At 39.3% G+C, this 16,979-nt stretch overlaps 1 pseudogene; it reads right to left on the reverse strand.

The window, feature by feature from the left end:
• The window catches only part of LOC133768133 (NEDD4 family-interacting protein 2-like), a 38,571-nt pseudogene extending 21,862 nt beyond the window's left edge, over positions 1 to 16,709 (reverse strand).
• Between the last annotated feature and the right edge of the window lie 270 nt (positions 16,710 to 16,979).

The raw sequence follows: 16,979 nt of genomic DNA on the forward strand, positions 1-16,979 counted from the left end.
TTAGGCACTGAGAAGTACACCTTCTAGAATGGAACATCAGACCCTGATACTGAGAAACGAGAGAGATTTTGAGGTTAAGTTTCTCTCTTTTTCCTTTACATATCACATGCTTTAAATGCTATGTAAGAATTAGACTATACCTTGCCAACAAAATATTCTTATATTAATTTGATCCCAACCACATAAAAAAGCCTGTAAGGCCAGCCCCTAACACTTGATAGTACACTCCCAAAATCTCAGAATATATTGCATTCCACTGAAGTTAACAAAATTGCCTGTTATAAAGGACACAGTCATGAATTGCTTAGCTTGGCACTTGAGTTTCTCCACAGTTTGGCCTGATATTGAATTATCTCATCTTCAGGGTTGTTTTTTTTTTTTTCTGTGAAATGAAGGATGACATAACTTTGCTTATAACATTGCTAGTGAGCTGGTGACACACAGTAAGAACTTAATAAGCACTGACAGAGTCTTCATCATCATGATAAGCAACCATCTGCGTATCCATTTGGGTCTCATTCACCTGTTTCTCCAACCTGGAATGTCTATCCCATTAGTGCTCTCCACAACTCCTACCTGTGTCTCAACTAGCCTTATGACCCCCCTCCTGGGGCAGGCATTTGATGCAGCGGTTAAGACACCACTTGGGACACCCATATACCATTCAAAGTGCCTGGTTTGAGTTCTAGCTTCACTTCTGATCCAACTTCCTGCTAATGTGAACCCTAGGAGGCAACAGTTGATGCCCAAGGACTTGCATCCCTGCCACTCATACAGGAGATCTGGATTGAGTTCCTGATTCCTGGTTCCTGACTTGTACCTGGCCTAGCCCCAGTAGCTACAAGTATTTGAAGAATAAACCATTTGAAGAATAAACTGTCTGTCCTTTTGCATCTCAAATAAAAAGAAAATAAATAATTTAATATATAGATAAATAAATAATTTTTTAAAACATCCACCTCCTGACAGTATCTTCAAAACAATCAGCATGGTTTCAGGTAAGTCTCTATTTTAATCCTCAGACACGCAAAAAATAAAAGGACTTTGAGTTTTAAGTACTCTTCCAATTCCAAGGCAGCAGAATTTTTTTCTTGGTGAACTGGAAATTCTAAAATTGCCTCACCTCTAAAGGTGATTACTTTCTTCTTGGGCCTCACCTGCTGATGGTCTCCAGTTTTCACCACAGATGTCTAATTCAGTGTGACAGATCCTCATTTATCCAAAATCCTCCCTGTCAAAGAATTTACAAAGCTAGATTTCCCGCTATGGACTCAAATCTATTATAATGGATTCTCAAAGGCTTATAAAGACCTTGCGAAAGGTCAGAGAACTGAGTTTGCTCAGATCACCTCAGTGTAGTCCAAGTCTTCAGACTGGGGAAATCCAGATGTGGTAATGCAATGAGTCCTGGTTAACCAAATGGTTAACAATTTACCACAGTGTCCCCATTCCTCAACCATTCTTACATGGGATTTTCCTATAATTCCTTACCTTTCCCCAGGCTTAGTGAGAAAGTCCTGGTGCTCAAGTCATTGTGTGACAAATCCCTTCCGTTCACACCAGGAAACGTTAATTATCTGCCAGCTTTCTGTAATCCTTCTCCACACTCCCGGGAGAGGGGAATTTCAAAGTGACAAGTGACTGTGAGGTATGTCCCCCACTAACCTGGAGAAGGGGCCTCTTTTCACTGACATTGCTTCCTCTCACCCTTGGGGTAACAGCAGTGTTAGAGAGCTGTGGAAGAGATAATCCAGGCCCTGAAAGTTCAAGTCAAGGCCCTCTGGGAGGAGTTCGCTGAAACCCTCCAACCCATCTTGCTAATGCTGAATGTTTTGCCCTGGAAATCATTGAATATCTAAAAAGACATCCATATGGAAATTTTTTAATACAACCTAAAGATTCTCAGTTGTTTCGGGGAGGAGTGTGGACTTTGAGTTACAATAGTAAATTGTATAGTCCTTCTAACTCGAATCTTTGTTACTTGTATTAAATCTAAGATACTACTATTCAGTTGGCTTCAAATTTGAAATAGATGTTTTGCCCCAAATACTATCAGATGAAAAGACATTTACAATATACTAGCCATTTTCCCACCAAAATATTATTCTACATGAAAGTCTAAATGACATTTGCAAAACACAGTTATAACCATGCCAATGCCTTCTAATATATTTCATAAGCTCCCATTATTAGTCATATGTTAAAATATTATTAACCATAATAATAATATAATTAACAATTAGTACATATCTAGTATGTGTATCAAAAACTATGCTGTAACATTAATACACATTGAAGTTCATTTAAGCCTAATTAATAGATGAATATGACAATACAACATATCAAAACTCATGGGATATAGCAAAAGCAGTGTTAAGAGGGAAGTTTATAGAAATTAGCACCTACATCAAGAAACTGGAAAGGTATCAAATAAATGAGCTATCAATGCAGCTTGAGAACCTACAAAAACAACAAATAAAACCCAAAATTAGTAGGAGGAAAGAAGTAATCAAAATTAGAGAAGGAATAAACAAAATTGAAACCAAAAGTATGATACAAAAGATCAGTAAAATGCAAAGCTAATTTTTTTAAAAAATTAATAAAATTGATACACCATTGGTCAAATTAATCAAAAACAGAGGGAGAAGACCCAAATCAATGAAATCAGAAATGAAAAGAAGATATAACAAGGGATATCACAGAAATGAAAAGCATCATTAAGAATTACTAAAAATAACTATCTGCCATCAAACTGGACAATCTAGAAGATATGGATAGATTTCTGGACACACACGATCTACCAAAATTGAATCAAAAGACATAAAAAACCTATATAGACCAGTAACCAAGACAGAGATTGAATCAGTAATAAAGATACTTCCAAAAAAGAATAGCTTAGGATCAGATGGCTTCACTGCTGAATTCTACCAAACTTTTAAAGAACAACAAATTTCAATTCTTCTCAAATCATTAAAAACAATTGAAAGGGAGAAAAACATCCCAAATGTCTTTTATGAGACCAGCATTACCTTAATTCCAAAACCAGAAAAAAAAGAGAGAGAGAGAGAATTATAGATCAATAACCCTGATAAACATAGGGGCAAAAATCCTCAATAAAATACTAGCTAATCAAATCCAGAAACACTTCAGAAAGATCATTCACTCAGACCAAGTGGGATTTATCACTGGTATTCAGGGATGGTTCAACATAGGCAAATCAACCAGTGTGATACATCACATTAACAAATAGAAGAACAAAAACCATATGATTATCTCAATAGATGCAGAGAAAGCAGTTGATAAAATACAGCATCCTTTTATGATAAAAACCTTAAGCATATTGGGTACAGAAGGAACATTCCTCAATATAACCAAGGCACTAAACCAAAAACGCACAGCCAGAATCATACTGAATGGGAAAAAGCTGGATGCCTTTCCACTAAGATCGAGAACCAGACATGGATGCCAATTTTCACCATTGCTATTCAAACAGTCCTTCAACTTTTAACCAGAACCATTAGGCAAGAAAAAGAAATCCCAGGGATACAAATTGGAAAGGAGAAGGTCAAATTATCCCTGTCTGCAGAAGACATGATTCTGTACATAGGGGGATCAAAAGACTCCACCAAGAGACTATTGGAATCATAAGACAGGATGGTAAATTTGCAGGATACAAAATCAATACACAAAAATCAATACCCTTTGTATACACAAACAATATTATGGCTTAAAAAGAACTTATAAGTTCAGTCCCATTCAGAATAGCTACAAAATAATTTAAATAACTTGAAATAAATTTAACCAAGGAGGTGAAAGGTTTCTATAATGAAAATTATAAAACATTAAAGAAAGAAATAGGAGAAGACACAATCAATGGAAAAAATCTTCAAAGTCTACACACTGGAAGAATTAATATCATCAAAATGTCCACATTACTAAAAGTAATTTATGGATTGGTTACCATCCTAATCAAAATACCAATAAAATTCTCATATCTAGAAAAAAACAAGGCAAAAATTCATATGGAAATATAAGCGATCCCAAATAGCTAAAGCAATCTTTAAAGACTTTAAGACATACTATGGTGAAGTTATAATCAAAACATCCTTGTACTAGCACAAAGATAGACATGTAGACCAATGGAACAGACAGGAAACCTCAGAAATTAATCCATTCATCTACAACAAACTAATCTTTGACAAACAAGCTAAAATCAATCCCTGGAGAAAGGACAGTCTCTTCAACAAATGATGCTGGCTAAGAAAATTCTATCTATGCATGCAGACGTAGGAAACAAGATCCTTATCTTATACCTTATACAAAAATCAACATAAAATTGGTCAAGGATCTAGATCTATGTCCTGATACCATCAAACTACTAGAGGAGAACATTGGAAAAACTGCATGACATTGACATAGGCAAAGACCTCTTGGGAAAGATCACAGAAGAACAATCAATAAAGGCAAAAATAGACAAATGGGATTACATTAAACAAAGAAGCTTCTTCACTGCAAAGAAAACATTCAGCAAGGTGAATAGGCAACACCAAAATGGGAGAAAATATTTTCAAACTATGCAAATGATAAAGGATTAATACCCAGGATCCATAAAGAGCTCAAAAAACTCAACAACAATAAAATAAACAATCCAGTTAAGAAATGGAAAAGGCCATGAACAGGCAATTTTCAAAGAATGAAATGCAAATGGCCAACAGACACATTTAAAAAATGCTTGGAATCACTAGCTAACAAGGAAGTGCAAATAAAATCCACAATGAGGTTTTACTTCACCCCAGTTACAATGGCCATCATCCAAAAATCAAAAAACAATAAATACTGGCAAGATTGAGGGAAAAAGTTACCATACTCTAGTCCACTACTGATGGCAATATAAACAAGTACAACCTTACGGAAGACAGTATGGAGGTTCCTCCGAGATCTGAAAATAGATCTACCATATGACCCAGCCATCCCATTCCCGGGAATTTATCCAAATAAATTGAAATCAGCAAATTAAAGAGTTATTTGTACTCCCATGTTTATTGCAGCTCAATTCACAATAGCTAAGATATAGAATCATCCAAGATGTCCATCAACTGATTACTGGATAAAGAAAATGTGATATACATACACTATGGAATACTACTCAGCCATAAAAAGAATGAAAACCTGTCTTTTGCAAAAAAAAAAAAAATGGATGCAACTGGAGACAATTACCCTTAATGAAGTAAACCAGTCCCCAAAAGACAAATATCATTTGTTCTCTCTGATATGTGGCAGTTAATATAGAATACAAAAAAGGTAAAAGGAATGAAATGGACATTTTGAGATATGGTTGCCATTTTTAGCTCTTGTTTATACTCTTGTGGAACTGTGGTCTTCCTGATTTTTTACTTGTCAAATATTATGATAAGTAGCAAATTCAGCCTGTGAATATAGAGTGGATTAAAATTATATCTTTGTGGCTGGCGCCACGGCTTACTAGGCTAATCCTTCGCCTGCGGCACCAGCACACCAGGTTCTAGTCCCGGTCAGGGCGCTGGATTCTGTCCCGGTTGCTCCTCTTCCAGTCCAGCTCTCTGCTGTGGCCCGGGAGTGCAGTGGAGGATGGCCCAGGTTCTTGGGCCCTGCACCTGCATGGGAGACCAGGAGGAAGCACCTGGCTCCTGGCTTCCAATCAGCGCAGCACACCAGCCACAACGCACCAGCCATAGTGTCCACTTGGGGGTTGAACCAACGGAAAAAGGAAGAGCTTTCTCTCTGTCTCTCTCTCTCTACTGTCTAACTCTGTCTGTAAAAAAAATAAAAATAAAAAATAAAAAGTAAAAAAAAAATTGTGTAAACTGATAAAGAAAAAGGAGGGAGGGGACTGGTGGGGAAACACGGGAGTGAAGGAAGTATAACTGTCTTCCTGGAACTGTACCTATGGAATGCATGAAATCTCTTCTTTTTATATTAATAAAAATATTTTAAAACCTTATTAAAATACTATAAATTGGCTACTACCATGACTGAATCCCTGTTTGGCTGATGAGGAAACCAAATCTCAGAGTTTAGCAATTTGGCCAAAGAAGATACAATGCAAATAACAGCAAACCACTTACTTTCATCCATAAATCTGTGTACAGAGGTATCATTTTTAACCACAAGCCTTTGTGGTGAGCCTCTGAAGATCAATGCACATGGTATGGCCGGTAAAACTGACCACACAGCTTATCACCCAAACCAGGACACTTTTGAGAATGAAAGGGGGCATTATAAATAAATCCTTCAGATCCCAAAAGTAAACTGGAACTCAACCAAGCAATATTACCGTTACCCCACCACCCTTGTACCTGCTTCATCAGTACCTGATTCGTTCTCTGGACTCCTATCCTATTGTCCCTCTTTCTATTCCTCCAACATGCCATGCTGCCTTTGAATACTTAATCTTGTCTGGCCAAAATGCTCTCCTCCACCTACTTCACTCTCCTCTGCTGATTAATATGTCTTTCTTCAATTCCAGGGCAAAGTGGTCCCCTGGACTATGTTAGGAAAATATGTACAGGCTCTATGCTATGATTTTGGTTTATATCTGTCCCCTCTACATCCCTGTACTTGGCATATGTTAAATGCTTAACCATTATTTGTCAAAGAAAAAGGAAGGGAAAGAGGAAATATATGAATGACTAGACACTAGCTTTTCCCAGATTATATGAATATAAATTTGTTCATTAATTCATTCAATAAATATTTATTAAGTGCCTCTGCTGCTGCTCCAGGTACCATTCTAAGTGTTGAGGACATAGCTGGAATGAGATGGGATGTTTCCCAAAACATCCATCTGGATACTAACCAATCAAATGAAGACCAGAACAGTGGTGCAGCAGGTTAAGCTCTTCCATCTGCTGGTTCACTCTCCAGTGTCCACAACAGGTAGGGCTGGACCAAGCTGAATCCAGGAGCCCAAAACTCCATCAAGGTCTCCCATGTGGGTGACAGGAACCTGAATACTTACTTGAGCCATCATTATAACCTCGGAGGTGGATTTAAATTTGGAAGCTATTGTGGACCTACTGTCCCTCTAATTGTGTATGTGGAGACTGAGTCCCCATTGTGGGGATATGAAGAGATGATTTTGGGGAAGTGATTAAGTCTTATGTGTGGAGCCCTCGTGAATAGCTTTAAGACTTATAAAAGGACTGGAAGGAATGAGTCATGCCTTTCCCACCTGCTCGTCCATCCCCTCCATCACATGAAGACACAGCATTCTTCCATTTGGAGTATGTAGCACCCTCCTGAAGCAGACACACTTGGCCTTCAACAGACCCTAAAACTACCCCATGCCTTGATCTTGGACCTTCTAGCCTCCAGAACTATAAGGAAATAAATTTCTCTTTATTCTAAATTACCCAATCTCAGGGATTTTGTTATAGCATCTCAAAGAGACAAAGACAGTAGCCAAGAGGAGTTCTGGAAGGCAACATTTGTGACAAACCTGAGTGTTGTGAAGCCAAAAGAATTTCTGCCCAAAAACACAGAATGGAGGAAAGGCTGGTATATGGCATAGAAAAGCCAGTGTGACTTAAGGAGAACAGACCAGAGGCCGGTGCTCTGGCAGAGTGGATAAAGCTCCTGCCTGCAGTGCTGGCATCCTATATGGGCACTGGTTCGAGTCCTGGCTGCTCCACTTCCAATCCAACTCTCTCCTATGGCCTGAGAAAGCAGTAGAATATGGCCCAAGTCCTTCGGGCCCTGCACCCATGTGGTAGACCCAAAAGAAATTCCTGGCGCCTGGCTTCAGGTCGGCACAGCTCTGGCCATTGCAGCCACCTGGGGAGTGAACCACTGGATGGAAGACCTCTCTCTTTCTCTTTCTCTCTGCCTCTGCCTCTCTGTAAATCTGCCTTTCAAATAAATAAATAAAATCTTATTTAAAAAAAAAAAAAGAGAGAGAAAGAATAGACCAGAAGGCATGGGGAGATGCATTGGTCACTTCAATAGGACTTTTATGCAATGGTTATTATACTGGCCAGCGCTGCGGCTCAATAGGCTAATCCTCTGCCTGCGGCGCCAGCACACCGGGTTCTAGTCCCAGTCAGGGCGCCGGATTCTGTCCCGGTTGCCCCTCTTCCAGGCCAGCTCTCTGCTGTGGCCAGGGAGTGCAGTGGAGGATGGCCCAAGTGCTTGGGCCCTGCACCCCATGGGAGACCAAGAGGAAGCACCAGGCTCCTGGCTTCGGATCAGCATGGTGCGTTGGCTGCAGCGGCCATTGCGGAGTGAACCAACGGAAAAGGAATACCTTTCTCTCTGTCTCTCTCTCTCACTGTCCACTCTGCCTGGCCACAAAAAAAAAAAAAAAAAAAGAAGTTCATATTATATTTCATATGCCATGTCAAGTTTTGGGTTTGAATGAGCAGAATGAATTTATTTCACTGTTTTTTTTAAAGACCATTTTGGTGGATAAATTGAGAATATATTAGAAGAGGACAAGGAGAAAATCGGGGAAAGAACTGAAATAATCCAAGCAAAGATGGTCAGTAAATATGAAGGCATCTTAGGGAGCTGCTCTCCAAGCATTAATGTGCACGTGAGTCACAGGGAACTTGCTGAAGAGCAGATTGTAATTTTGCAGGTCTCCAATGGGATGTGAGATTCTTGATTTCTAGCAAATCTTCAATTGATGCTAATGTTGCTGATTTGAAGATCAAAGTTGAGCAAGAAAGGTCTATATAACTTATGGATAGATTGTATTTGGAATGAGAATAATCAACATTAATTACTATTTTTCTTTGAAAAATAACATAGGCAATAGAGGCACTTATAAAGTTAGAAATCTCATCACCACTGCTGTTTTTTTTGTATTTTATTTGCTCTTACTTATTGTTTTATTTGAGAGACAGAGCGAGCACTCCCATGGGCTGGTTCACTCCCTGAAATGCCCACAACAGCCAGGGCTGAAGCTGGGAGCTGGAGTGCAATCCAGGTCTCCCACATGGGTGGCAGGAATCCAGTTACTTGAGGCATCGCCTGCTGCCTTCCAGGGTCTGCATTCGCAGGAGGCTGGAGTCAAGTTCAGAGCCAAGAATCGGGGTTCTCTGATATGGAATGCTGGCATTTTCATGGGCATCCTAACTGGCATCTTAACTATATTATCTTGCTGTTGTCTGGAGGCACTAGAAGACATGTTAGGAGGCTTGAACAGCAAGTCCCTTTGACACAAGGGCCTAACTTAGGATTGTGATGGTGGTTCATGCCTCTGGTCCAGTAAAAAAATAAGAACTAGGAAGATTTCCAGTTTTAACAGCAAAATTTCAATTTTCTGAAGAATAGTCACACATTGTCAAATACTTAGCTTAAAACAGTTGTTTATGTATCATTTTTTTCCCAGAGACAGCAGGTATCCTGAAAGGATGGTAAGAAAATTAAGTACAACTAAGGTAAATGGAATAAAGGAAATATTTTTATGCTTTTGCACATACTAATGGTTGTGCACTTGTCTGTAAAAAGCCTGAAGTCTATACTCTTGGTAATGATTAACTCTATAATCAATAATTATCCAACTTCAGACTGTACCTAGATTTCTAGAAACTAAAACCTGGTGACAGAATAATTATGCTCACCGATGAAGTCTTTTTCTATTTAAAAATCTTCAAGTTCTCCTAGAATTCTTTGTCTTTCTCAAAGATACTGTCAAAAGCCAATTGAAAACCACCTGGCTCCATTCATGCTTCATATATTGAATCTGACTTTATAGGTTGTGGCACGGTTGCTCCTAAAAATGGAAAAATATGGCAGGTCCAAGGCTCCCTGTGCCACTCAAGTTCTTTCTGTGTTCCTTCTCCTTTGCTTTTCTTGCCTTTCAGAGGATATTCATCTGACACCTGTTGCATAGCTCACAATGGGGGTTGGGCTTGTAAAGACATTTGCCCAAGTTTAAGGTCCCTGAAAGTGATGTTTACAATAGACCCAGATTTGTTCTGATTTTGAAGGATATTTTAACCTGGAAAGTATGATTTTCTGGCTTGAAAAAAAAATTTTAAACACTGGTAAAAACTCCTATTAGAGTCTTTGGACATTAACCTGATCTAACCAAATGACATTGTGTACAAATGGATCAAAAACATGTGGATTAAGTTCCCCCTGAATAAAATGTGGATTTTGTATAAGGGGGAGGGAGCAGGGGTTGATGTCAGAAATAGTAAGACAAAACAATTTAGAATCTTTGTTAAATCAAAACCATTTGAAAAAGCTATTTTTAGAAAAGGTATGTCTGCTACTTATATTTCAGCTCATCCTGATTTGAAATGGTTAAGTGGGTTCTCCTTTAGAGAGTTGTCATTTGATTTTGCTTTTCAACCATGACCTGATAGATCACATAGAGAAAACAATTTTACTGAGCTTCTTTTTTTGATTTCATTGTGTTCCATTCACCAGTTTTGATGGAGGCCAATGGTCTATAAGTATTATATCTCATCAGAAGCAATTTAGGAAGCATTGTCCATTATCATGATCAAGGCCATTTTCTAACCATGGTAATTTCTCCAGTGAGCTTTGAGAAGATTAAGGAACGTACACAATTATTTGCAACTGGGAAACAGATCTGCATTTATGATTTGTACACTCAGTACCCAAAGCAAAATGCTGAGCAATGTGTGGATGGTCTCTACTTATTTCTTGATTCACTTTAGTAGCAATTATTGTACAAACAAATCCCTCAAAAGTGACCTTGATAACTCTACCCGTACAGAGCCAAGGTCAATTCTAACTTGCATTCTTTTCTAAAAATGCTGCTTTGTCACATTGCCAAGGACAAAGGAAGGTTTAGTCCAACTGTATATCTTTAAAATCTTGTGAGTGCTTGAACCAGGAGGGAAATTTTTCTCATAATTACCGTATAAGATGTCTGAGTTCAGTGCTTGCAATGTCACTGGAGTTTGAAAACAGCAGGCTGTCCTTTAATCCAAATTTTTTCCTTGTTTCATTAACCTGCTTAACAAATCCTTCTTCCAATAGATAACATTAAGGCAAACTTAAGCTGAGGTCTGACAAATTGCCATCTTTCCTATCTCAGTGCAGGCTGAACAAATTTTACTATGCTGGCTTCCCCCTCTATGTTGCCTCTCCACCTTTTTCTCATAGCTCTCCCAAGTAGGCTTCATTCTATTCTTCAAAAACGCTGAGCTTCTCCACATCTTAGAGCTTTGACAATGGCTACTCCTTTTGCCTAGACATTGAGCCCTCAGCTTCCTCCTTCCCATCACCTTGGTCTCTGTTCAGGAACCCATCCCCGACCACTCAAAACAAGGTTGTCCCACAAGTTTGACCCTGCCTCAGTCATTCTACAACCTATTAAACTATAATGAGAAAATCGTCATGTTCAGAAGTTATTCTGTTGCTACAGTTATCTACTAGTTTATTTCCATCTTTTCCCATAAACAATAGGCTTCGTAAGTGTAAGACCTTATCTAGCTTGTTCATCAATCTATTTTAGGGACCACACAGAGTAGCAACTCAATAAAGAACTGTTCAATGAATTATTTAGTTAATTAAGTATTTAATAACTGCACACTCTAAGTGTACTATTCAGATATGTGTCCCAGTTTTGTCTGCCCCCAGTTGCTCTGAGGTCCATGATGCTAAGAGCCCATGTTTGCAATATTCTCTGGCATTATTCCTTTCAGGCAGCTAGAGCTACCTACTCTGGTGGGTGTTTACATTTCCTTTGAGGTAGCCTGTAGACAATGATGGTACAGGGAGGGCAAAAGCCCACTTCCATGAAGAACAAACTGTTGCTGTCATTCACACTCAAAAGCTCTTTGCTGGATTAGTGTGAAGCTAGACATTACCTGAAATATCAGCTTTTTACTGCTTCTTCCCATTTCATGTCCTGCTTCTCTCCTTACATTCCTCCTAAGAGCCATTCTTCAATCCTATCTCAGGCTCTGCTTCTAAGAAAGCCACCTAAGACAAGTCTTATAAAAGTTCATAAATGCTACCATGTGTTCTGAATTTCATCAGTTGTTCTGTCACCAGTGAAAGGAAAGGTGTGACTTTTAACAACAGTAATCTGGTTATTGGCAAGAACTTGTGTATTAATTTACACACCAAGCTTTGTTTGTAGATTGTGTTAATGACATGCCTCATACCAGTATATGCCAATAGCATTAAATAAATATGGATGTTAGGATAGTAAAATACATCTTATTATAAAGCATTTAATGCAGGGTCACTCTTGGTCTTTTTATATTTAAGAATCTGCGTACTCTTAGTATCTAAGATTGCTTAATGTTAAGGTGGAGGGAGGAAGTATTGTTGATTTAGATAAATTTCCAAAGTAAAAGAAGAATTCTATTTAGTGAATCAATCTAAGGACACAGGATCAAACTCAAAAAAATTGCTTTCTCTACTTCATAATTTCTTTTAACATCCTCTTTTTCATCAACTGAGACATTATAAATTTAAAATCCATTCAAATTAATGAGCAATCTCATTGAAAAAATGCTACTTTTGGGGCAGGCATTGTGGTGCAGTGTGTTAAGCCACCACCTGTGATGCCAGCATCCCATATCAGAGGTCTAGCTCAAGTCTCTGTTACTTCTGATCCAGCTCTCTGCTGGTCTACATGATAAGGCAGTGGAGGGTGGTTCAAGTATTTGGGGTCCTGCCACCCATCTGGGAGAACTGGATGGAGTTCTGGGCTCCTGGCTTTGGCCTGGACCAGGCCCTGGATACTGCAGTCACTTGCAGAGTGAACCAGAAAATGGAAGAAAACCAGCCCTACTCTATCACTGCCTTCTGAATAAATAAATAAATATTGGACTATGCTATTGTGAAGGTTAGGGGTCAGTAACCATCCCCACTTTCGAAAGCAATTGTCAAGCCATGGATTCAATAAATTTTTATTGAAAGGCAATAAGCTAACCAGAGATACAAAGTGCCATAAAGAACAAGTCTTCTCTTTAAAAATGAGATTTTCCTTATTACCTGACTAACACAAATTAGAGCAGTGAAGGAAAAAGACTTAGGGATTGAGGAAATTCTATGAGGCTGGATAGAAGCACATTAGAAGCAGGAGATTAGGGGATTAGGGAAAGTAGAACTCTGTAAAAGCATGAGCAGGTAAGAGAGAGAAATTCTAGGAAATGAGGATGACAAAAGAAATTTTGGTCTAGTCAGAAATGTTGTCTCAATCAAGTCTTACAATAGGAAAAGTTTAAAAAAAAAAACTCTCCTACCTCTTCCCACTGTACCATGTAGCTCCTTGTCTTCAAATTCAGGCTAATGCCCTAAGTGAGTTATCTTTTGTGTTAAATAAATGCTACTGGTCCAAATGGATCCCAGCAACTAACTTCAGTTACTTTCCCAGGTGGCAATGCTGTTTGTCACACCTACTTATTAATATATTGTATATATTAACACTTAATTCAACCTATAGAGTATTCGGTCTTTTTCCACAAGCTTGTGGTGATACTATTTATTAAATATGAGCTATGATTTGGGAAATAGGCCAGGGCCAGTATTTTCCCCTATGAAGTAACCTTTGTATTGGCTAATAAGCACTCCCATGTTCAAGACAGAAAACCTTTGTTACGTAGTCCTTATTGGTTTTAGATCCTATCTGGAGGTTTGAAGGGAAAGTTAGACATTCATTCAGAAAGGCACGGATTGATCACCTGTTATGCACCAGGAGCAATGCTAGCACTGAAATCCTGAAGTCATATTAGTTATACAGCTTAGTTCAACAAAATCACACTTGGGAATCCCAGAGGAGTAATAGTAATTCTGCCTATTATGGAGTCATGGAATTTGGAAAGCAGCTGACCTTCTGTCTGGTCCTTAAGAGATAACCATACGGCAAAAGAGGAAAAGATGCTCCCAACAGCTGGAGAACAACCTGCATACAGAGAGTGAAATAGGAACATTTCTGGCCTAATTATGAGTTCTGAAGCCATTGGGAAAACTGCAAAGTAACGCCTGCACAATTTTTCATGTTTAGAGCCACTGGTCATTTATATAGGCTCCTTTATGAAGAGCCGGTTCAAGACATCTACCTTATTTACTATTGGGAGTTTCCTTGCTTATTTATGGGCATCTTACAAATATTCAAAATACGCATTTCCAGATATGTATAACAAATATCTGCTAGTCTATAGGTTGCCTTTTCTTCCTCAATGGTAACTTTTGAAAGACAGAGGATCTTAATTTAATACAACTAATTAATCACTTGAATTTAAGCTCACAAATTTTGGTGTTTTGTTTATGAAAACTTTTTGTGATCACATTATTCTCAATTGCTAAAAGTTGGAAGCAACCCAAAAGTCCATCTAGAGTGGAATGTCTAAATAAATATCCAACAAAGAGTAGAATGGCTGGGGTGGCATTGTGGAGCACTAGGTTAAGCCATTGCTTGCGACACTCACATCCCATATTAGAGTGCCTGGGATGGAGTCCTATCTCTGCTTCTGATCCAGCTTCTTGCCAATGTGCACCCTGGGAGTCTGCAGGTGATAGTTCAAATATTTTGGTCCCTACCATCCACTTGGGAGAACAGTTTGAAGTTCCTGGTTCCTGGCTTCAGCTTGGCTTATTCATGGCTTCTGTGGGCATCTGGGGAGTGAAGAAGCAGATGGAAGAGCTCTGTGTGTGGGGGGGTGTGTATTGTGTGTGTGTGTTTCTCACCTCATTGCTCTGCCTTTAAAAAACAAGTAAATAGATTTTTAAGAGAAGAGTAGAAAGGTTAAATAAATAGAATGGAACATTATACAATAATGAACATGAATCAGCTCCAACCACCCACACAAAAAGGGTGAAGGATAAATAATGTTGACTGAAAATATAGCAGAAAATGTACACTGTGATTCCATGTGTTTTAAGTTCCAAAAAGACAAAACTAATCTCTGGGGTTAAAAATCACAACAGTTACCTACAGGTGAATACTGACTGGGAGGGATCTCAGAGTACTTCTGTGGTGGTGACTGTATTCTATTTCATGGTCTTGTTACTAGTTATAATAATATATCAAACAGCACACATGTTTTTTCCAAATGTATGCTATATTTCATAAAATATTTACAGTTAAAATACAAGAAAAGACCACCTAAGAAAGAATGGTGACCAGATATTAAGCTGGAAGAAACAAGGATTCTAGAATTTGAAAATCGCTACTAAGAAGCTGAGGAGGTTTTAAGAGGTTTCTGAAGTCTGGGCTTTAGAAAGATTAATTTGATATGGGAAGGACAGAGCTGAGTGGAGGTGATGAGAGGCAAGGAGACTCATTCGGAAGCTCAACAGCAGTCCAACAAGAGAGGAGGAGCCTTGTTACAGAGCAGAGGCAACAACAATGAGTAGAGGATGACCTCTGGGTTTTTCCACTGAATGTTTCTTTAAAATCCATTCACCAGTGTCATAAGACCAGAAGCACCTGCCCAAACTGTGGGGGGCAAAGACCTAAAGTCTTTGACAGATGTTGAGTTTTCAAACAATGCTAGATCTTGATAAACAAACCTCTCTCCTGGATTTATTAAGTCCAGGCATTTCTGTCTGGCTCTTGTCTTGTGTTCTAAGACATGAGCACTGATACAAATCCGCATATGGATTAGTGGAAAGTTATAGAACTGACACAATATTGTTTGGACACATTTTTCCTTTCCTCTTTTTCCCTGCTCTCCCTTGCACACTATTCAATTCCTCTTGCTGGGTGGTTTCTACTTGTCTTCTTAATTCTCTCATCTGTCTGCATGCTCATTAGGACAAAGAGTGATTCCTTTTTTTGGGAATGAGGAGGTTCCAGCAGTGGCAACTGCAACAGGAAAATCAGGTGGGCAGCATGGTGCAAGGCAAACCATGGCCAGGACTCCAGCTCAGACAATGCCACACCAACTCAGTCTTGCACAGGCATGGCCTCAGAACTGCATTGGTGGCACCTTGGAGACACAGCAGAGGCAGGACAAACATCTTGCTGTCATCAGTCTTCCTCCATTAGGTATGCCAGCAAATATTTATTGGACATCTCTGACCGAACCACCCACGCAATACCACGCTTCATGGGAAAGGTTAGGAAGGAAACATGAAATCTATACCCACTGCTTAAAGTAAAATCATGATCAAAAGGACTAACCTGCACCGCACCCCATCCTGCCTCGGGCTCTGCAGGAGGAGACTCTGCCTGTCAAAACTCCCTGAAGAAAAATAAGTAATATGCAGAAACTTAAACACAATCTCTCCAAGACCAGACACATAAACTGAGAGGGAACATTTTCACGTCAAGTGTTGGGGTTCAGGGTTTCCTAATCTCCTCAAGGTTTCCCTTTAGAACTGTATTCTTGAACTCTTGTAGATTGCACGACACAATCTCTTTGTACATTGCTTTAACTCTCTCCTAAGCTTTATGTCTTGCTACCTTATGAAAACATTGCTTATGTGATCCAAAAACAACTCCAAATTCCATCTGTTAGAGTTTGCTGTAAGGCCCTTTCCTAGGAAGTTAACATGTCAGAATTGAAGTCACTCTGCCCAGAAAAATAACTGACCTTGGCCCCAAAAGGGGCTTCTCTACCTGTCTCTTCTAAAACACCACAATCTGTATAATCTTCAGGGGTTCCCACACTGGCCGCACAAAAGTGCCATTGCTTTCTCAAGTGTGGAAATATGACTTCTCCCATTGAATTGGGATAACCCCTGAGTCTTATTATGGTCATATGTTGCCAGTCACAGAGTGTCACCAGCATTACGGAGATTTATAATCGAGAGAAGGGGAGACGGCCCTGTGGAGCAGCAGGTAAAGTTGTCACCAGCAAAACAGGCATCCCATACAAGCACCAGTTCATGTTCCAGCTGCTCCACTTCCAATCCAGCTCCCTGCTAATGCACTAGGGAAAGCAGAGGAAGATGGCCCAAGTCCTTGGCCCCTGTCATCCACATGGGAACCCAGATGAAGCTCCTGGCTCCTGGCTTCAGTCTGGTCCACCCCTGGCTGTTATGCTGTTGCAGCCATTTGG

This window comes from Lepus europaeus, chromosome 10 (assembly GCF_033115175.1).
Source record: "Lepus europaeus isolate LE1 chromosome 10, mLepTim1.pri, whole genome shotgun sequence".
Classification (NCBI taxonomy): domain Eukaryota; kingdom Metazoa; phylum Chordata; class Mammalia; order Lagomorpha; family Leporidae; genus Lepus; species Lepus europaeus.